Source organism: Rhipicephalus microplus, chromosome 1 (genome assembly GCF_043290135.1).
Source record: "Rhipicephalus microplus isolate Deutch F79 chromosome 1, USDA_Rmic, whole genome shotgun sequence".
NCBI lineage: Eukaryota > Metazoa > Arthropoda > Arachnida > Ixodida > Ixodidae > Rhipicephalus > Rhipicephalus microplus.
Genome location: NC_134700.1, coordinates 48,572,381 through 48,596,345, shown reverse-complemented (window position 1 = coordinate 48,596,345; position 23,965 = coordinate 48,572,381). Strand labels below are relative to the sequence as shown.

At 42.7% G+C, this 23,965-nt stretch overlaps 1 pseudogene; it reads left to right on the top strand.

Annotated features, from left to right (window-relative positions):
• Nucleotides 1-6,923: 6,923 nt before the first annotated feature.
• On the top strand, nt 6,924-12,116 carry LOC142765523 (uncharacterized; annotated as a pseudogene).
• The last annotated feature ends 11,849 nt before the right edge of the window (nt 12,117-23,965 follow it).

The following is a 23,965-nucleotide window of genomic DNA, read 5'->3' as shown; positions in this document are numbered from 1 at the left end:
AGAGCAAATACACGCTTCAGAGACGATTTGTAGCTTAATCAAATACCCTTTTCAAGTGTGCAGAGCAGAATGCCATTTGCTACAAAAGAAGACTGGAAATCAGACGTCAATGGTATGGCATGGAACTCTAACGACCAAGACACGCATATCAACAGAACAGCCTTTATTTGAACTTGAAAATGAAGAACTAATTTTAACATACTTCAATGCAACACAAGAGTACAGTGCAGTGAAGCATACAAACAGCAGGAAGAGTGCAATGCAGCATGCCTTATTTCTCCAATATACTGAAATATTTTATCAAAGCACACTGCAATTGCCACAGTTTGCATGTTTTGAGGCATGCCTTATGCATACTATTCAAAGCTAGTAATATTAAATTGAATATAAGGAAAAAACAGTCTTGAAATGACCCTTTCATTTCACAAAAACCCTTGTGTGTTCAGACAATTAAAATACTGGAGAAACAAAACAGGAGTGAAAACAATAGGCAAAACTACAATGAGTTAACAGTGTCACTACATACTAACGATGCAGAATAGTTTATGTAAAGATGTAAATTATGAAACGCATGACATAATAACATGTCACCCTGAAACAATGCAACATCAAAGACCACAAGATGATCACACAAGTTAGGGTGATAGAGTAACCACTTAAAGCTAGCAGAGGGGGAACAGCCAATATAAGATCTGCAGCAATAATTTGGAGCAATATATCTTGCTTTTCCAGAAAGAAAGTTTAACTTTAGAGCAAGTTTCAAGAATAACAATCGCAGCATTTTTAGCCTGAAATTCTAAATTTACAGTACTAACTGATATGTGGGTTTTAACGTCCCTGAATAACCACATGATTATGAGAACACCGTAGTAGAGGGCTCAGTAAATTTCGGCCACCTGGGGTTTTTTAACGAGCACCCAAATCTGAGTCCACGGGCCAACCACATTTCTGCCTCTATCGTAAATGCTGCTGCAGCAGCCGGATTCGATCCCGCAACCTGTGGGTCAGCAGCTGAGTACCGTAGCCACCAGACCACTGTGACGGGGCTTCAAATTTACAGTAGTACGATAAATTAGACTAAACCACACAAATGTGGAAAATATTTACCATCCGCTCAATCATTCAAAGTATACGAGCGCAGCTATTTCAATAAGCAGTCTGTTGAACCGCCCCACAGTGCAAAAAATGTTAAAACTCACAATAGCATTTGCCGAGTTTGTCAAACTGTTTGACAGCGACCCGGAAATTTGAGAGAATTGTAAAGAACGAGTTCAAGGTGGTGGTGAAAAGAAAAAAAAGTGGCGTACGATTTTTTATCGTTTCTTAAGGCCGCAAAGCCATCACTCTGAAAGACGGCCAGCACTCGTACTAGTACTCGTTATTGTATGGCTTCTGCATGCGTGAGTAGCAAATGGCAAAAATATTTTTGTCCTGTGACAGCGAGTATTAGTAGCCACTTCCAAATCGTAAGGCACTTTTTCGCAAAGCAAAAATGTAATGTGGCAAAAACGATTTAAAAGCGTTATGCATCTGTGAGAAAGAGGTGCGAAACATCTTTTAAATCGCTCTACTTTTTGTTTTCTTTTGCCGTGAGGTTAGCGTATAGTCAATTAAAAGTTATAATTACGGTGGCGAATCTTCGTTAGGTTGGATGAAGATGGCCCCGCCGCGGTGGTCTAGTGGCTGAGGTACTTGGCTGCATTTTTGATGGAGGCGAAAATGCTGTAGGCTCGTTTGCTCAGAGTGGGGTGCACAAGAACTCCAGGTGGTCGAAATTTCCGGAACCCTCCACTAAGGCATCTCATAATCAAATGGTTGTTTTCAGGACGTTAAACTGCACATATCATTCACTTCGATGGTGATGCACAAAGTTACGGTGATTACTGGATTTTATATTTCTTAATAAAATTAAGAATATTGAGAAAATATTTACGCTGGTGGGGCATTTTATAACGGTTTTGTGCGAAAATAAAAAAAACTGTATCCAATTGACCCAATTGTTGCCGCTTTTGTGCTCTTGAACAACCAAATATGAATACGAAAATAGCATGTAATATTATGCTGTGGACATTAAACATGTGCTGTAAATAGATATGAATGCCTGAATTACATTGTCGATTTCGAGACGAAACCACGACCACACAAACGAAGAAAACACATGGACAGGACGGGTGCTCACTAGCAGCTGTTTGTACCATATATTCACAAGGTCACACAGAAGAATAAAAAGGTGGCGAGTCGGCATGAAGTACTGCTGGAGTTCGCCGCCCATAAGAAACTAGTAAAGTTGCGTCTGTGCATCACTGGAAATCATGCTCAGCAGCTGAAAGGCTGTAAAAAGAAGCATGCGTGGACGTTTACGAAGTGGGCCACTGAAGTGGTTTACAATATACCCTATTGTGCGGAAAGAGTGTCGTTTGAACTTTCTTCGTCTACTATGCAGCACCAACCAGCCCCTTTAAGCACTTTGTTAAAGTCTTGGAGGCGTATGTGCCAGTGAAACTGCACTAATAATACTGAGATTCAAACGCTTTACACAAGAACCTTCCCTCAACTTGTAGACAAAATTTGGTATAAAAACAAGGAGCAGTACTTGTAAAGTACCTTTCCACAAACCACCCTGAAACGACATTCCGGTAAGTTCAGAACGCAACTACGTGACAACAAATTTTTTCTCTCGGAAATATTCTACCGTTTCACTGTTTTTAATGCATAAATAAGCACAACATTTTTTTCAAATACATTTGAGATGGTCAATAAAATAGCTGGGATGTTTGGTGTGGAATTACCCATTAGTGAATCAACTTTTTAAGTTAGAGACATCAAGTCGGTCTCCACTTTCTCATACGATTCTATTAAAAGTATGAATCTGTACACAGTTTTCTACACGCACTGCTGTTAATCTTATGGCAAGCTGATACTCCTATTATAAAGAAGGTATATAGGTCACATAGCTTGAGATGTAGCCTTTCCCATAAGAGGAATGTTCCTAAAATGTACAAGATATTTGGCGCACCCTATGAGTAGCGTCTACCACTGCTGTAACCCTTTGAGTGAGGTCGTAATCCCGGAACAGCTGCTTTCAGGTTGTGTTGAAGACTGCACTGCATCGTCAGCACCCAGTACATCGTAGAAGATGTAGTGTGCTTCCCTTTCAACATTCTGCATGTAAGACATGCACAACATTGAACTAAGCATTTAAAATTACTGGGAACAATGAGAACCACAATATTATGTATTGTATAATAAAAAGCTCTAGCTTTGTTACTTCAGCTTTACCACTACTATTCATTTTACGTTTACAAGCATCTGTACATATTAGTGTACGAATGCCAATGCCATGTGTGAGTCTACATTATGGTTCTGGTGAAAAAAGTGCTTTTCTCTTCAATAATGCACCTACCAAGAAAATTGAGTCAAAACCGGGATCTCCAATTTCCGCGTTTATACCGAGATTTCTTGCTTAGCTAGAATACCCTAACCAATAGGCCACTACAATGGGTGATGCAAAAAATTATATAAACCAATTCAGACAGAAAAGTAGCAATATTTATCATTTACTTCCAAGGGTCGTTTTGTAGACATGTACACGTCACAGATGTACAATCTACTGTGTGAAACTAGTGTAAAGCATCTAGCAAGCCCCAATCCAAAATGATTAACAGCACCTCTAAAATGACAACTGGTGCTGGAAACACAGCACTGTGTATTTGTGGAAGCTCACCTCTAAATTTCTTCTCCAGTTACATGAATTTGGTACATTGGATAATTTTATATTATGTCTTTCACAGGTTGCTTTTTGGTAAAAAACGATTACTTTAGGCCACGAGTAAAACTGACTACTCTCAAAAATCAATAAGACGTGTTAATCTTATTCTTCTTCGAGTGCATACATAAGCAACTTTTTCGCAGTTGATTTTTTTAATTCATGAAAACAGCCTTGAAACAATTATTGTATTACAAGTAAGTTAAATATATGCTCAAGGAGCTCTCAAATCTGTACTCTAATTATGTAATAATTTTGAAAAATGCATGACTGATTGGACAAGTAGCTAACAGCAATATGTGCATGAAAGGCTTATTAGTTGGATCAGTGTGTTTACAATCGTAAAAATGAAACCTGCACAGACAAAACGCATGAAACAGACAAGAGCTGTTAGGTCTACCTGCTTTCATTCACTGCCACCTGTGTCGTCACCCTATTTTGTTTTTCGTGAGCATGTTCTTTAGTGGCTAACTATGCCTATACCCTCATCTGTGCTGTATCAGTGTAACTGAAGGTTTTGTGTGGGTGTGTGTTGGTACACTTTGGCTAAGCTTTCATATGTAAACACCGCGCCAAAACCATACACTAAAATATATAAAAATATTCTATTCTACAATATTCCATGTGGCGCACTACAACGGTGCAAAAAAAGAAAAAGATGTTTGCTAATGAGTGTGACTGTTCAAGCCCTTGTTAAAGCAGAACAATATTTCTATATCCTGATTATCTACGAAATACTAGTATAGATATAAACAAACTTAACAAGGCATAAAAAAGTGCCAATCACTGAAGAAACAAGGTACATATATATTCTTTGGTTAGCTGCATGACTTTTAACAAAACGCATGTCGCGCCAGTGCCAAGAGCAGGCATCCAAAGGCTACTCATACAAATTTTAATTATTTTTAATTGTTGCTTTAAATAGCGTATTGACTCGCATTGTAAACGCACCCCTAACTTTAGTCATTGAAATCTGGATTTTTTTTCCTCCCGCTTAATAAACGCGCCCCGTTTTTTTTACTGCAGTCCCGCTAACTGACAACTGGCGCCTTCTTTCCCGTTGATCTGCTTCGATTTTATATTTTTATTATACCATCCCTTTTGAACACCTCGGCTCGCTCACCCCCCCCCCCCCCTTTCTTTTCCCATCCGCAGCTGCGCGCGATAAGGTCTATTTGCGCCCGGCACATCCCCCCCCCGTTTTTTTTAACCGTCGCCCCAGCGAGGTTCACGAATGCTGGGATTGTTAAGACATTGCAGCTGATAAGCACACAATGAGCGAAGGCCACGAAGCTATAGCACAGTAAAATTTTTTACACCCTTAAGGGTGTAGAAAGGATGTTTTCAAGATTTACACCCTCTTTGAATGAATGTACCACCCTTTTCTTTGCTGGTACACCCTCAGAGAAGGGTGTAACGGGAAAAAGGGTGTTATTATGCCGTTCGTGAGGGTGTTGAAGAACAGAAGGGTGTACACCTATAATTGTTGGAATAAAAATTGTTCCGTTTAACGTCCCAAAGTTGTCATAATCATTAGAGACGCTGTACCGAAGGGCTCCGAAAATTTAAACCACCTGGGGTTACTTAGGGTGCACCTAAGTCTAACTACACAGGTCTCGCACTCTTTCTCGTCCATTAAAAATGTGGCCGCCGTGAACTGCCGGGATTCAATCCTGCGACTTGCGGGTCAACAGTTCAGCACCATAAGCACCAGACCACCGGCGCGGGAGTGCACGTGCAAGAATCGAGCTGCATCCATGCTTGCAAATCAAATACCACGCATAGCGCAAGGAATGCATGCCTTTCCTAAGATAACAAAGAATGTCGCAGGGATGAAAAAAATCAAGGAAATGATTGAGGCATTGACAAATTTTACAGAACACTAAGAATAATTGAGAAAATGTAAAAGAGACTAACTTCTTCTCGCACTGTATGATTCGACATGCTTTGCCGCTTTATATCGTCCACATTATGTGTGAATAAATGAATGGGCTACTGTCACGATCTACGGACAGCACATATTCATGTGTAGAAGCAATTGAGAAAAAAAAGCTTGAATTTATTACAAAAAACCCTTGCTCGGTCAAAAGCCGTTCGAGTGCAAGTTGTTTTCACAAGATTATCGAAGACGAGACGTGCTTGGTCCAAAAAGAAAACAATGCACTACCTTCTGCAACCATGCGGGAGCACGGGAAGTGGTTTTTTAGGTGAAGAAATAAAGGTCAGAGAATGGCACGGTCAGTGCACGCAGCGCCTTTGCGAAGCGAAGGGGAGAAGGGTACGAGAGGAGGAAGAGACACGCCTCTCGCCCCCCCCCCCTACACACACACACACACACACACACACACACACACACATATATATATATATATATATATATATATATATATATATATATTGTGGGACACTGCGACCCACGCCGTAAAATTTGTATTTGCTATCTATTCTCTTTGACATCCCCTCGCGGGGGGGGGGTGTATGAGGTGATCAGCAGGGGGCACTGCAACCCCCGTCGAGTTATAAAACTTACGTCGAGTTACAGTGCCCCCTCTCTATTTCTCTATGTACCTATAGGGATTTACATTGCCCCCTAAGTGACCAAGGGTTGCCCCCGCCCCCCTTCCCCCGTGGTGGGCACGCCTATGCATAGGCACCATCAATCATTGCAATAAAATTTTGTGTGTAAATGTGTGCGTCAACCATAGTACATTTCGAAGTCAAGAACATGAGTGTTTTAGGTGATTATTACTGCTGTTCTTCATTTGTTAAAAATGCATTGTACCTGCAAGCGTTTCAAACTTTGCGCGCTAAAGTCACGTGTTAATTTTCTATTTCGTTTTTTCGTAAAAATAAAATTATTTTTCCTGCTTTGTTTTTATGTTATATATATTTCCGTTTACTCTTCATACTTAGCCGCATTACTTAAGCATTTTATTGCGCCTTTGTACGTCTGCGGAGCTGTAACCCCGAACTTGTTTTGGCGTGCTCGCTGGTCGGGTGCTGCAGCTTGTCGTAGAGTGCCTCGATGCGCGCGCCCCCGCTTAGAGTGGTGTCAGCTTTTGCAAGGGCAGATGCCGCCGCCTCGGCTTCGGCGCCAGCGCGACCGCCATTTTGGCGCCTCCGGCCGGTAGTTCGTGCTTGGCGTGTGAGGTGTTGTTGGGCAGTGTTCATTCCCTTACAGTTTTATGCACCCATCTCCGCATCACCATGCCCGGCTGCTGCGTGCCGCAGTGCTCGAATCACTCGAGAAACGGATGGAAGTTGTACCGGTTTCCAAGAGACCCAAAAAGAAGGCTTCTTTGGACTGTTAAAATCAAACGAGACAAGTGGCAACCGACTAATACGTCGCACGTATGCAGCGTAAGTAAACATTTTTTTTTTAGTGCGTCGTATTCTGACTGGTCAGCATTATTTAGCGCGCCGTTGTTTTTTATTTAGGTGCGCAATGTAAACGCAGGACAGCCAAACGTCGTGCAGGGTACTGTGCGGCGTGCTCGTGTTAAAAGATCATGCTTTAAGAAAATGCGTCAAGTACGGGGGCTTCGGAAGCCCCCGTGTCGATAACATTTCATGCTGGTTCAAGGGCCTCGAGTGTGCTACTACATTCATAGGAATTGCGACTAGTTTCAGTGCCCTTGCACGGGAAAGTGTTGCCTTGGCAGCAGCGTTGTGAAATCCTTCCCACCCCCTACCCGAGGCTGTTAATTTCGTGCACTGCGCTTCGCAGCTATTTTGCTCGCGAGACCGGCTGCCGCTGTCGTGACCGTCCGCCTCGCAGCCCGAAGACAGACTTCGTGAAATTGCCGTACTCGCTCGCCAACTCGCCCCGACAGCGTACGCGTCGACCGGGTGCTGGCGGAGTTGAGCTGAACGAAAAGTAGGCAAGAGATGGGGACGCAGGAGGTGTAGTTAAACAGATGAGAATTTAGAAAGTGGAGGAGGGAGAAAATTATATGCAAGGGCAGAAAACGGGGAGTGAGTTCAGGCCGCGTGCCGGCGAGCGAGTACGGAAATCTGACGGCGCCTGACTGCTGCCGAACTTCAAGAGTACGGCACGTAGAGTTCACGTAATTCACATAAGAGGAAATTGGACGTGAAATGCGCGCATATGGCCTCGCAGGGAATTAACATAGGCTCGGGTGCGTGGTAGGGGGATTTCACAACGCTTACGAGGCCTGCCCATGTTTATTCGTGCACGCGTTGGCACTGATCGGTCGAAATTTGAACACCTCTTGTGAAATCAAGCCGTTTGAACATAAACATGCTGTTCCTGCGAAAAACTCGTAATATTACGAGGCCGGACTTCTGCCCGTCTTGTGTGTATCGTCGTATGTATACTTGGGAATCAGGAACACTTCAGTGACGAACAAAACAAGCGCTGTTACGGAGTGTTGTCATTTTTACCTGACAAATAAATTCGATTGCATTGGGAACTTGGAGGCTTGGGTACAAAGCTTTCGATAGAACGAAATCTGTAACGCTCGCTATAAAATCAGACCTGGTCCTTTGTCGGCACAATAGACTAATATTTTATTCACATGAATTCAGGAATCCTTACAGATTTTCAGTGCGAAAATTGAAAGGGTTATTATAACAGCAGGCTGGGTCTATGATTGCGCTCACTGAAGTGGCTTACGTGAAAGCGCGCGTGAGCTCAATTAGTTTCCTTCTTTTTGTGCTTTAAAGTTGCTGCTAGTTCCTGCTGCGAATCATACTGAATGCATACATGAAATCTTGTTTATTGACAGTGACAGACATTCGTTTTTCTTCTGCCAGTGTGTTAATTTCCAATTCTGGTTTTATTTGCAGGCTCACTTTGAAGAGAACAACTATGAGCAACATCGTGCGGATGGCTGGAAGAAGTTGAAACCAAATGCCGTCCCAACTTTGTTCACATTCAAACGTAAGATTGAACTTTTTTCTTGCATTACATAAAGCAGCACCAGTTGCAAGTACTCTATGTACCTGGGATTTCTACGAAGCTAACACCAAATAGGTCCTCATATGCTGCGTCCACATTAGTGCATAAATTCTGGAAATGCAGTCACGGACAAAGCTAGGAAATGCGAACACAAAAATGTGAACCAGACCACGCAAAATCGAAAAATACTGCTAATATTAGACGGTCAAATAATGGCACGCTATTAGTGCGTTTGGAAAGCTACATTTCCCAACTTTGTTTTTGTGATTACGTTGCATCACTTTGACTTGCATGTAAAAAAAAATTGCGATACTTGAGTGTTGTGGTTTATATTTCTTGTTTGCATTTTTTGGTCATGACTGTATATACGTCTGGATTTCAGTGTTTACAGGCATGACCCACTGCACAACAGTTTTCCGCTACTTAGCACACGGTCGTGTACTGCTAGGATGTCAGGTGCAGTGGCTATGTTATTTACAAAGGGGGAAAACGGAAACCATTATGTATACGAGATCCACGATGCCCGAGCCCCCACTACAGTGCGCCTCATTACCTGCGTTGCGTTGGCGTGTTAAGCCCTACAATCAAATAATCAATAAACTGCATAGGGAGCGAATGTCAGTTGAGCCCTCCACAACGGCGCACACGTGTAGCTCTGGCATATGAAGCTCCAATTTGAATTAGAGCCATTTATTGTGGGGAGAAATTTTGAGCACAATTTAATTATGGTATTTTAAGACCTTCCCCTATCCCTTGTGGAAAGGGCGGGGGAAGGACAAGTGTCTTCCTCACGTCAATAACTAAGCCGGTATCTGCTGCATGTGTTACATTTGTAAAATTAACAAGCTAGACATGAACTGGCATTGCTTGAATATGTTCATGAATACATACATTTCTGCTTGCAGCACTGCCTAAGGAACGAAAGCCACCAAAAGAAAGAACTGTGCCTGCACCCTCCAGCAACGAGACCAACAAATCTCCTCCTGGTCTGCGTCAATATCCAGCTGCAGTTAAAACTACCCTAGAGACCCCACAAAACCACGCCGTTCCTGAATCTACACGGCAAGGAACATCGTGTTATGGGCACGACACCATGGAAGTTGACGACGCCGTTGTTGAACTGTCAGCGAACACTAGTGATGCAGATTCAAGAGAAGTTAATGCAGCGGCTGGTGAGACATCAAATTCTACTGCAGAATCAGCAGAACTGAAGAAGAAGCTTGCTGACCTTACAAGAAAGTACTCTGAACTTCAGCAACATCATGACACAGCCAAGAACACCATTAGTGGTCTCAAGAAAAAAGTGCAAAAACTCGAGACTGAGGCAACAAATATTTCGCAAAATATGAAATTTCTCAACGACGATCAAGTACGCGCTCTCTCAAGGAGCAGCAGCTTGGGGAACTCTTGGTCTCCGCACACTGTCAAGCAAGGCCTTCAAATTAAGTTTGCTTGTGGAACAACCGGATATGAAACTTTGAGAAAAATGGGATATCCTCTCCCATCCAAAAGAACGCTCGCACGGAGGATTCAAAATTTGAAGTTTCTCCCAGGCGTTCTTCACGAAGTGATAGACGTTATGAAATGCAAAGCCGAGACCATGGAGGATGTAGAAAAGGACTGCGTCCTTTTTTTGGATGAAATGGAGATAGTGCCGGGGTTTGAGCTAGATCGGGCTGAAGACGCACTTCTCGGAGGAATAACTCTTCCTCCGAAGCCTGAAGAGCCTGCGGTTCATGCTCTGGTATTTATGTTGGGCGGACTTAACCAGCGATGGAAGCAGATGATTGCATATGAATTTACCGGAAGAAACATCGATGGCGGCTTGCTGAAAAACTATGTGTTGGAACTAGTACAGCTGTGCAGTCAAATATATCTGAGAGTTCACGCAATCACATGTGACATGGGCTCGGCAAACCGCGCAATGTGGAGGGAATTCGCCTTTTCCAGTCACAGAGATTCTTCCACGGTGTGCTCCATACCTCATCCGTGCATGGACGGGAAGGAACTTTTTTTCATTGCTGATCCGGCTCACGTCTTGAAGAACCTCAGAGGCCAGCTCTTGAGCTCAGAAGTTTTCACGTTGAGTGAGGCCACAGTTGCCAAACATGGCCTGCCTTCTTCACAAGTCAACTTGGAATATGTTCAGGCTGTGCTCGAAGAAGATTCTAAAAGAGAACTGAAGGTAGCCCCAAACTTATCCGAAATGCACACCAGCGCAGGCCACTTCACCAAAATGAAGGTTGGTGTCGCTGTACAACTTTTTCGGGAAGCTCCCCCAGCTATCAGATTCCTTATAAAGGAAGGAGTTCTTAAACAGGAAGCAGAAACAACAGCTTGGTTCATGGAGCTGATTTCAAAATGGTATGCACTGATGTCTTCGCGGCATCCAACACTGGCCCTGAGTCGGAGAAGTAGAGCTAAGTACTCCGAAGCCCTAGATACATTACACACAGCAATAGAAACCATCAGAACTATGAAAATGGGTGCCACATCCCATTGGAAACCGTCGCAAGCAGGTGTACTCATATCAACTACAGTTGTACTTCGCCTCCAAGACGTTCTTTTAGGAGACGAAGGCTATGAGTTTTTTCTTACGAGCAGGCTCCTGCAGGACTGCTTAGAGAACCTCTTTTCTGTGGTGCGGCTTATGAAGCCGGTTCCCAATGCCTACGATCTCAAGTGCGCTCTGAGACTGGTGAGCGTAAGCCAATTTTTGCATACACCGAGGACGACCAGCTACGAGCTTGATGACAGGGAGTACCTGGTGGACCTGCTATCCCAGGGGAAGGAAGCCTGCGTTGAGAAGGAAGCTCAAGAAATCGATGATTCAGAGATTTTGTTCATCGAAGGATTGTCGTCCACAGAATGCAGTATTCTCTTTTACCTAGGAGGATTTATTTTGAAGGGAATTTTGACATCTGTGAAGTGCGCAAAATGCAAAGATGCTCTCCTTGGAACTGCCAACGACGAGCATGCTTCGCCGACAGCACTGAAAGAGTACGTTTCAGATGGAGGCAACCTCATCTACCCCAGCAAGGGAGTTATGAAAGCCTTGATAGACTATGAGGAGCATTTTGCTGCCATAAACTCTTGGTGCACGGACAAAGTAGTCACGATGAAGTCGCCGCTTCGTTCACTCACGCATACCTAAACAAGGTGCACCGCCGCAGCTTGTGTGTATGCGCGGAGCACGAGGACAGTATATACCGACTGCTCACAGAGAGGTACGCAAGAATAAGGCTGCGCATTCACCTTCGGCAGGTTCCAGTCGGGAGTTGCAATGGACATGCAAGCAAAACATGTGCCGGCGTCAACCTCTCATGAGAAATGGACACGCCAAGATAAGCTGTATGCTTAAAAGGTTTCGGCTCACGTGGGCACGCTTTTGACTCTTGCATTTTTTATTTTTAAACATTTCATTTCGTACTGAATTTGGTTTGTCTTGTATCTGACTTTGATTTTCACTAGTGGGACAACGCAGCATTAAGGCGCACAAATAAATGGCCTGTTCACTGAAATCGTGGGTGTCGTTTCATAAAGGTACACTGGTAAAGCATGTTACTCTCGGGTATGCTGCCTGCACAGTGCATGAAATGGTGAGGCAGGGGAAGGTGGTACCGAATGTCAGATAATGTATGTGTGTGTGTGTGTGTGTGTGTGTGTGTGTGTGTGTGTGTGTGTGTGTGTGTGTGTGTGTGTGTGTGTGTGTGTGTGTGTGTTATATACACACACACGCAAGTATATAAAGTACAGCGATTCCTGCCTTTGCTATTCGGCTGATTCACAAAGACCCAAATATTGCATTCCTTTCAGCAAGCGTAGTAATAAAAGTTCATGCGCCCCTCCGTCTTAACGACGACAACGGTTTAACGCGAATCTTTCTGGTGTGGGAGTTCGTGGCTCATTTCATTCAGTCTATGTCAGCCCCTGGCGCATTGTACAAGCATAGGCCACCAGTTTGTATGACGTGCGTTGTTCCATTTAACAATTAGGCAACAACAGCACTAAGAGGTGTCCAAGTTGCACCAAAAAAAAGCTCGCCAACGAGTACTTCTTTCCTACCATACGCGAGCACCGCAAGCGGTAATGCGCTTCGCATGCTGCCCCACTACGGCAGGAGTCGTAATGGCGGCCGTCGTAGCAGACGACGCGGCTGTCCTCACCCTCAGCGGAGCGCGCGGGCATCAAGGCACCCTAGCTTGTCGGTTCTGCATCGTTTTTTCTCGTTTTTTGAGGTGTGCTTGCGCGCTGCGTTCGTGTTTTGTGTTCTGCCGGTGCTGCCTATTACGAAGATGAACTCTACTCAAGCGAGGACGTGTGGCGTCGCATTTTGGAACACTCGCCAGGTACGTACCACATTCCTGCTGTCGGCGCTTTGTCAACACCGAGAGCGTGATAACGACGCCATGCTACGTTTTTCGTTACATGTGGGCGATAAGTGAAGTTTTTTAACGTAGCGAACCTGTTTGTGTGTGTCATTTCATCAGGATGAAGGCGTTTTTGTAGGAAGTCAAGCGTGGGCGAGCTTTTTCTTTCGATTCAAGCATGCTTCGGTGTGTGAAGCACATGGCGCGTGCCTGCGCAGTGGGAATTCGGCGGCGGATTTGTGCGAGTTGTGACGGCGCTCGCCTCTGTCGGCAGTGGTGTTGGCAGGGAGCCCTGCTCGCGATGGACCAATATTTTGGTTAAATAATTGTTGGGCGAAGACGGCGTTTGTTAGCTGTAAGCCTTGATTACGCCTAGGGCGCGTATGTTTGGATCTCTTAACTTGAGGATTTTTTTTTTGCATGCCTGTTCATATTGTGTGCTACACGAGTCAACGGGTTCATTTGTTGTACGTTTCATACGTGGTACGTCCAAAGCAGTTTGAAAAGTTTCGTATGTTGTACGCCCTTTTTTTAAACTGCTATCAGAAATTGCTGCGGGCAGCCGAACGTATGCCGGTGTATGCATCCACGCCGGCACGCATCTTTGAACTACCGTGTTATTCGAGTTCGCGTGCAGCATGCTGCCTCGTCTTAGATACGGCTCGCAAGGCTTGCACGTAAGTACGCTTACGTGTTTATGCAGTCCGTTTAGTCAAATCTGAGCTTACGTTATACACTCGCAACATAGGTTGTCTGATGCGTTCGGAACCCATGAATTTTGAGCCGTTCGTTAAACTTGAACTGTATTTCCGAACAAAATTTTCATGGCTTATTGGGGCCGAATAACTGTAGCTTAACTGTGCGAGCCCTAATTCGATCAGTAGTTCATGCGGTAGAGCACATTTTATTTTATTCAGCTTGTTTTCGCTATGCTTAGATTTCATTATTTTGTGGTGGTTTATTAAATATTGTATGTGCCTCGCCAAAACTTTGTGTTCAAACTTCGCTAAGCAATTTTACTTGTACGAACAGTTAGAACAGTTTAGACCATCACCTTCAATGGCATTTAATAACAGATGACAAGCTTATGCCGATCTGGTCAGAAACACACATGAAAACATTGAAAAACCACACATTGGCCTCGAATAAAAGCACAGTCTTTGTCACTTGTGAATAGGGCTTTTGTGTGGGGGCCAAAACGTCATGATTTCAATTAGGGTCAGCATGTTGTTTTGTCTTCACATCAGATGACAAGCTTCAGTAAATTCTATAGGCATGCGCTACAGTTATAGAAGGGATCTGTGGTGTTTGGAGAAACAAATATATCATTTAACGCTCAAAACTTGCAATAATGTTATACATCATAGTATGCATACATAAGGCATGCACGTGTTGCTGTGAAAATGGAAAATTGGATAGTATGTTCATCTGACAATCATGAATATAGACTGCATGTTTCCAAGCTGTTGGCATTGACGCAATTACACAACTTCAGAAATCAGTCTCGTCAAACGTTTATTGTGTATTGCTAAATCGTGACCAATGCCTTCCAGTATTCTTGTTACTAGAGATCGTTGCAGAAGCTTGCATGCTTTATTGGGATGGTATTTAGCTCAAGATGGGTGCGTTGTATTAGCACTTCCACATTTTTTCCCATTATTTATTAGACAGCCTGTAATGAGGGGTATGTTAGGGATGAGTGAGGGGCACTGCCTTTTTAGCCACCTGGAATCATTAAATTAACAGCCATAATTTAGCAGTTGACAATAGTAATTTAGTGAAACCAATTTTCTTCGTTATCGGCATAATCGTTCTAATGTAGGCAGCCGAAAGAGAGTTGCATTAGTTGTGTTCAAACTAAAATTCGTAATATAACTTTATGTGTTACCTCCAATGGATACTTGATCAAAGTGCATACCGTCATGTACGCACTGCCCTATTAATAAATTGGCATGTATACGCACTATGCCAGAGCGCTATTCAAGTATATTTTGTGACAGATCTGTTATGTGAAAAATGCATATTCTTTCGTAAGGTTGCAGCTATGTTCGCCAAAAACATTGAGGATGTTTTTGTTGTAGCATGTCTGGTTTTCGTACATCCTACTCTTTTAAAACAAAACTTTCCAGATCATTCTAAATTGAGTTCCAAATTCTGCTTCGCTAACAGACACATCAGTAAATTGTTTTTTTGTTTCTCTCGCAGTCTATACATGCTCGTCGTAGGAAGAGAGTGTGGGAGACGTCTGGACTAGCCCATCATCAAGGCTGGCTCGTGGAAAATTTGACTGCTGGTGCACATCAGTGGCACATGGCTTCTGTTTCTTCTGAAAAGCGAGCTGCAGAGAGCCACCTGGTAGCTGTATTCAAGGAGCACAAAGGTTCAGGGTGTTCAAAGTTAACCCTTTTGTTTTTCCTTAAAAGAGAAGTCAGCGCTGTAAGTTATCTATGTAAAGCCACCTCTGCTGATAGCTATGTATCGAGGAGGATGCAATGTGAGACAATAATTATCACTGTCAGCGGTGCCATTAAGTTTTATTAATCAACTTAATAGTGACCACAGCAGGAGATCATGTATGTGTTAGATATTTGAGCCAGTCACATTTCTACATATTGTCACTTGTAAGAATTCTAGCATGCCTGTGCTCAGATATCCTGCTGGAAATTTAGTTTCGGCTTGCATTATTATGTGTGCAGGACAGTGAGCACTAGCACAGACTCTGATTTCATGCATTTAATCTGACCATCGGTGGAAGGCATGGGCAAACATTAAAATGGTTACTCTTGCTATTCGCTGGCGATAGCAAGAACCGACTGCTCGTTCCGCTATGGAGTGATATTTTGCTAAACCTCACTGCCTTGCATGCGTAATCGTGAAAAGCAAAATTAAACTTTCAAACGGGATATCTAGGAGCATAAACACAATCAAAAAGTTTTCCAAGTGGGACTGTGTAGAAACACGACTGCCTCCAACTTTTTAATGCAAACATACCTGCTTATTTGCGTTACTAAAATTTCAATATTTTGGTTGATAGGCCAGATGACAGCATTATTTATTACTTTGTGTCCCCCTGGACACAATCTGCCAAGGTGTTTTTCTGTTCCTAAGGCTAAAATTCAATGTAACTAGGCAGTGCATTTAAGAATGTGTCAGTGCTGCTTACTGAGCTCTTTATTGGATATTTTGTTTTTTCCAAGATCTACTGAGTGTGTTGCTCGCCATACTTGCATGTCATGTTAATTGATGCCTTATGTGCAATTGGCCATTTAGAAACACTTTTTGTGTTGTGATAAAAAGTAGCACATTAATGATTTTATCTTCAGTGTAACCTTCACTGAATATTCTATTTTAGTATATTTTTGTCACTGTAGTTATTTCATTGCCTTTGGGAAGTTCAATTCATAAGTACAATCAAGTGTTTTCCCACTGTCATACTTCATTGTACCTAACGTTGCCAATACCAAACCATGTCGGATATTTTACAGTGATACATACTCATGTTTAACATTGTTAATGATGACTGATAGAAGGCATACTAGAATATTGTAACGTGAGTCCTTGGATCGGAGGGTTGAATGGTGAATTTTTTCAACTACATAGTAATATCTGCTTGCTTTATTTCATGTCAAGTGTAATGAGAATAATATTTACTGAGGTTAACGTGTTAAAACCATGATATAATTATCAGGGACACTGGAGTAGAGGGTTTCAGATATTTTGACCACCTGGGGTTCTTTAAATCTATCCACGTCTAAGCAGACACGTGTCATGCATTTCCTCCTTAATCGAAATTGCAGCCACCACAGCCATGGTTTGATTTTGTGGCCTTCAGTTTAGCAGTCAAGGGTTACTTGAAGTGTATATTAGTTGTGGGCTGTGGTCTTGCTTCCATGATGCATCTTAAGTACAGCAGTTTGGTGCCAACCAGGCATCTCTACTAGTGCACTGGTGTTGTGTTTTTGCATTCGTAATTTACTGCAATATTTAACTATTTTATCAAGATTCATTTCTGAGCAGCTCTGCGAAGTGTGTGCTGGTGCTTATTACATTCCTAATTTTTTGTAAGAGGTAATGATTGTTGCATGTATTCTGAGTTAGATATGAAGATACGAATTTTCCTTCTTTTATACTCTGTAAGAGTGCAAAGCCCAACAAGTCACTCTGTTATACTTTGCATATTGTACATCAGATGGCTAAATTGTGTGTGCAGAGCTTATATAAACAGCCCATAGTGTTTCGAATGCCTTGAAAACTGCCTTAGGATCAGAAAAAACTTGTGAAGAGTGAGATAGTCTGGGTGAACAGTGGAAGTTCCTCAGATAGGCTGGCTGATGTTTCAATAGGAGGACTTATGTTCGTCAAAAGTGCCGTTTCTTCTCATCCTTGGCATGTTAGCTTTAAGGGGGTTAGTAGAGATGTCATCTCCTGGTGGTGGTGCGTGTCTTTGTTGGCAATTGCCGCCGGAAAAGAAAAAAAAACTAGAAAGCAAACAAGTGCAGTCCTCACTTCATTTCAAGTTGACTGGTAGCAATTCACAATGTTCTCGGAGGGTAGAGAAAAAAATAGAAGCAAAAAAAGAGGAAACACGCGAAGTAGGAGCGGTGTGCTGCCGCTACAGAGGCAAAAAAAGCGAAGAGCTTTAAAGTTTGAAGCCAGCAGACAGTCCCCGCGTTTGGCCATCACAAAGGGTTGCCGACGATAAAGGCCTATGCTGTTCTCGAACATCTATGAATGGGACTCGTAAGAAAGCGGTTACGAAAAGGCGCGAGAGAGAAGCAGGCAGCTACCTTTAAATGCTAAGATTTCAAAGGTAAGCGACACCAGATGTGTTCGGAAGAGAATGTGTTTAATTGGGAAAGTCATTGGTTAAAATATGCTTTCACTATCCCCGTAGGTGGCCCGCTCAACAGAATTGCCTCAAGAATTTGGCGGCATGTTGGCAGAGAAATAGAGAAATTCAGAATGCAAAGGAAATAAGCATCAACGAGAGAAAGGCAGAAAGAAAGGAAAAAATTAAAAAAGGCGGGTTGGAGGTAGATGACACGCTAGTGTTAACAGACGAGGAAAGGAAAAAAGAGACGCAGAGAAATTTGTGGCTTGGCAATGACTTGAGGGTGCACGGTAGTAGTGTTTTTTGAAGCGACAAAAGAAGAAAGAAAGCTGTGGTTGAAAGGTTCTGGCAAATGAAAACTTCGTAGTTGTGTGTGTATAGACACATGTATATCTATATTTATAATTTAAGAAATTTCGAGAGAACATCAATAGTACACTTGTAGTCTAGGAGCGATTCCATGTAATACCGGTTATGTCTATTTGAAGGTTGAACCTTTCTCATTTCTAAATGCTGTCGTAATTATGCTATGGCTTTCAGCGATTCCAAATTGCGACGTGCTACATTGATTCGTGATCGGTGTAGGTGCTTACATTTGTGTATCAAATGTCATTCCATGTATTTCCTCTCTCATGGTGAGCAGAAATTCGTAGAACATAAAGCTTTGCTTGGTCGAAATTGTGGCCCTGTTGGTTGAAGTGACTGGCTACTGCTTTTGGTAAATTGTGTTTTGTGTCTGCACAGTGGTCGTTCAGTCTTACGTGAATTGGCTGCCCAGTTTTGCCTATATATTGTCTGCAGGTGGCGCACTTAAGACAGTATATTAGGTTGTTCGAAGTGCAGATGAAGATCGATGGGACCTTGTGAATGTAGTCAGATTTTGTGCTTTTTAAGTTGTTAGCCAGCTATATATTTTTACAGGTGGAGCATCTGGGCCGGCCACAGGGACCAGACGTCCTAGTGTTTGCTTTAGGTTTTGCGGGAATTAGAAATGCGTGGCACGTGGCATTTGCAACGCTTACTTAAAGACATGCTTGTTCACGCAAACTTAGACTAGGACGTCTGATCCCTGTGGCCGGCCCAGGTGCTCACCCTGCAAATATATACAGCCGGCTACCAACATAAAAAGCACAGCATCTTACTACATCCACAAGGTCACATAGAGCTTCACCTGCACTTTTAAACAACCTAATATACTTTTCTGAGTGTGCCAGCTGTAGAAAACAATATATAGGCGAAAGTGGGCCGCCAATTCACGTAAGACTGAACGGCCACCGTGCAGACACAAAGCACAATTTACCGAAAGTAGTAGCCGGTCACTTCTACCAACAGGACCACACTTTCTAAAAAGCAAAGCTTTATGTTCTACAAAATAATTTCCGGTCACCACGAGAGAATAAATACATGAAATCATATATTATACACAAATGTATGTCCCTACACTCATCAGGAATCAATGTTGCACGTGGTAATTTGGAATCGCTGAAAGCCATTGCATAATTGCGGCCATATTTAGGGACTAAAAACGTTCAACCTTCAAATAGACATAACTGGTATTACATGGAATCACTCCTAACCTACATATTGTAATAATAATATTCACTCTAAATTTTAAAACATTAATTATAGATATACATGTGTCTATATACACACGACTATAAAGTTTTTATTTTCCAGAACCTTTTAACCACAGCTTCCTTTTCTCTTTTGTCGCTTCAAAAAACACTCCTACCGTGCACCATTAAGTCATTGCCAAGCCACAAATTTCTCTGCGTCTCTTTTTCCTTTCCTGGTTTGTTAACGCTAGCGTGTCACCTATCACCAATCCGCCTTTTTTTCATTTTTTCTTTTCTTTTGTGTTTCTCTCGTAGTTGCTTATTCCTTTTGCATTCCGAACTTGCCTATTTCTCTGCCAACATGCCGCCAAATTCTTGAGGCAATTCCATTGAGCGGGACACTTATGGGGATAGTGAAAGCATATTTTAACCAATGACCTTCCCCAATAAACACATGGTCTTACAAACACATATGGTGTCGCTTACCTTTGAAATCTTGGCATTTAAAAGTAGCCACCTGCTTCTCTCTTGCGCCTTTTTGTAACCTCTTTCTTATGAGTCCCATTCATAGATGTTCGAGAGCGGCATAGGCCAATCAGCAACCCTTCGTGATGGCCAAACGCGGGGGCAGTCTGCTGGCTTCGAACTTTTAACCTCTTTGCTTTTTTCGTTTCTGTAGCGGCCACCCATTGGCAGCACACCGCTCCTACTTTGGGTGTTTCTTTTTTTTTCTTTTTTTCTCCACCCTCTGAGAACATTCTGAATTACTACCACCCAACTTGAAATGAAGCAAGGACTGCACTCCTCTGCTTTATAGTTTTTTTTTTCAGGCTACAATTGCCAACAGGGACACATGCCACCACCAGGAGATGACGTCTTTACTAACCCCCTTGAAACTAATATGCCAAGGATGAGAAGGCTAAGCACCTTTGACGAAGATAAGTTCTCCTATCGAAACTTTGGTCAGCCTATCTGAGGCATTTCCACCTGTCAACTCTCATTTTGATTTTGTTATGAAGAGTGTGTTTTTGAGAAATGGATGCTGTCTCTATTACCTAGAAAGATGCTGAAAAATAAAACTTGAAATTTTAATATGCCGTGAAGCTTCATGGGGTGAGGGCTGATCTGTTAATCATCTTTCTTCAGCCACTGACCTTACCTGTTCGAATATTGGCGGCAAACTGCTCTAACTGTAGTATGTATGAAATATAATAAATGTGTTTGCTTTCAGTTGAGAGAAAGCCTGTGTTGTAGTACATGTACTTGACATTTATCCTACGCCAATATATGTGTACTTTTAGGAAGTGAGAAAAGATATTTATCAATAAGTGGAAACAATGTCTACCAAAGCAGCTCTGTTATTTTTGTATAATCAGAAAGTTTGAAATGAACTAGGTGAGGCTGAACTCGCATGGTTTCGCGATACCAAGTGCAACTGCAAATTAAGTTGCTGAAATATGTATATGTCTGCATCCTGCATGAGACGTGTGCACTGTTACGGGTAATAATTTTTCAATATAATGTGTTTGTGTGTCTACACAAACGTATGCATACCAAGCACCCTTGCTGTATCGACTCACTGAGCCACCAATTGATGTACCCGAGATGTTTATGCTATTTAACACTATAGATATTTGGATTTAATTGTATAACTATAAAAGGCAGTCTAAATTTCTATAGTCGGCTTTACAAAGAAGGCTTTGAGGAATATCATTGCATTTCAGTAAGCTTGCTTATACACACACACACACACACACACATATATATATATATATATAATGAGATCAAACAGACAATATTGCCAAGGAAAGTATAGGGGAAGTTATAAGTCCGAATTGTAATGTAAATTTGAAGAAAGAAATGTGGGTGAAAAGATAACTTGTCATGGACAGAAACCGAACCTGCGACCTTCGAATAACGCGTTATCTCAAAGGTCGCACACCCTTTCAACACCCTCTTAGAAGGGTGTTGAACACCCTAACATTTTGCTGAACACCCTTCGTGTAGGGTGTTCAGCTAACACCCTTTCAGTAGGGTGTATCTGAAAACACCCATAGAGTGTTGCTCTGGCGACAAGCCAGTTTACACCCTTAAGGGTGTAAAAAAATTTACTGTGTACCGGCACCAAAAGACGGCGCTTCCTGCAAATACGAGTTTCGCGGGCAAATCGGGAGTTGGCAAGCAAGCACGCACTTCTGCACTTTGTTGTACGCATGCACGAAAGCTTACCCTTTCAGCGATAGCACGAAATCTAAAAGCGTTGTTCATGTAGCTCCCAGCGTACACTCCGTTGAATGCTTGATCAGAAACACTCTGCTTGCGGCGTGCACAAGCTTCAACGAAAGCCGTTGACAGAGGCCCCACACTCCGCTGCACCGAAGTTGTTCTGTACTTGCCGACGTGCCACAGGCTCCAGTGACACGTACTGTATCCACTGTAAGCGCGAGTTAAACCGTGCAAGCCGTATAAGTACACATTGATTTGTGAGGTTTAACGTCCCAAAACCACCATTTGATTATGAGAGACGCCGTAGCGGAGGGCTCCGGAAATTTTGACCACCTGGGGTTCTTTAACGTGCACCCAAATCTGAGTACACGGGCCTACAACATTTCCGCCTCCATCGGAAATGCAGCCGCCACAGCCGGGAATCGAACCCGCGACCTACGGGTCAACAGCCGAGTACCTTAGCCACTAGACCGCCGCGGCGGGGCGTATAAGTACACATTCTGGACAAAGAAAGTGAATAATACACTAATCCACCACCGTCATCCTGCAGCAAACACGCACACGACATGTTACCACCCAATTCAAAGTCTGCCTGTTGACGATGGTGATGCGCAGTTGCTCCGAGACCTCAATACCGAAACTGAAACTTATAGCAGCACCGTTTTATGATATCATTTCCAAGCTATGTGAAGCCTCCCAGATATAGTGTAATATTTTATGCTTGACAACATATTTATTTGCTAGCAGAGCTTCAAAGTCTCTTATGCCACTGACATGTGCAGGCGGCAAAAGCGTAGCCTTCGTCATGCTGTCATGCACATTTCTTGTTCCCCAGTAAGGCGTCATTGCGGCGTTGTTTCGACATTTAGGAGTCCAAATTTGTTAGTTGTGCAACATAGGTATAAATAAAAACTTAGGAAAGGGTGGCGGGGAGGTTGTTTCATTATTTACACATCTCCACCTCTTTTTTTTTGTTCGTTTGAGGAGCATTTTTATTCAATAACGGGCAAATATAGAAGCGACACAAGCTCAACTAACGCTGCCTTAGCATATACATGCTATCACCTTCTTTTAGAACAGTAATAATTATAAATAATGTTTTAATATAACTGTGTTAGAGAGAGATGATAGTATGTATGAGCCAATTAAGTGTCGTTTGAGCTTCTTTCGGGTCAAGATTAGGCCCATTTCGCAAAAAAAAAGAAAGCTCTCGATTCAGATCCGCACGTATGCAACCACAGGCAAAAATGTACATACAAATGGATCAGTCCCCCTTTTTTCCTCTTTCTAACCCCCTCCATGCATAAATCCTAGCAACACCCCTGCTGTGCTACCGCTTCTTTTAAATACCACTCTGCCATTCAGCAAGGACCTGCGGACTATGCTTTTTGCAGACAAAGTATGAATGACGCTTGCTTTTATTTCAAGTCTTAAAATTTGTGTGAGCAAACGAATGTGTGATTATCAGTGCATTGTAACGCCTTAGTAAGAACTGTCAATTACAATGCTGCAATTAGTCAACTACTCTCCATTCCTGTGGCACTGTTACAGTGCGCTAGTGTTGTCTGCGATCGTTCACGTGTATATTATACGACGCGCAATCCTTCAAATCAAGGAAATTAAAAAGAGCAGTGAGCGCCGACAGAGTGGTGCGTCCCATCGGACGAGTTCACCTGTGCTTAGCGGATGTGCGCCAAGCTTGTCCTAAGGCGCGGCAAGCGTGCACAGTAGCTGCATCAGAGTAAGCTTAGCTTGTTAATTGTAAACATGCCAGGTTCCAAGACAATGTGAAGGCTGCAAACATTCAATTCGAACTGATCCTCGTTCATAGATATAAATATAACTCACTGAATAAATGAGCGAATTGCGTGTTGATGCTAGATACTTCAGTGTGAGGTAATATGTGGACACCCATTGTAGAAAACCAGGACCTCTGGTAAGAAAAACTCAGTTTGATTTCAAATGAGAAAGCGCGCTTGATAGCTTGTCGGAAACCGTGTGTAAACGTTTCATGTCAAGTTTAAGCGCAACATATTCTTTTTTACTGATATCTCTGTGAGAATTAGGAATAAAAGGACATGAGTGGCAGCAAAATGTTTTTCAGTAAGAATCCCAATAATTTAACCCATGAATTAGGTCGTTGAACATGTGAGGAACCTTCTGAATAATGTAAATAGGGGGTGGTATATTAAATATAATACATAGCACGATGTATTACGTGGAATGAGACGGAAAATGAAAACAAATAACGCAACATTGACCTTTTCACCAGAACTTAGCCTGCGGTTTGATTGC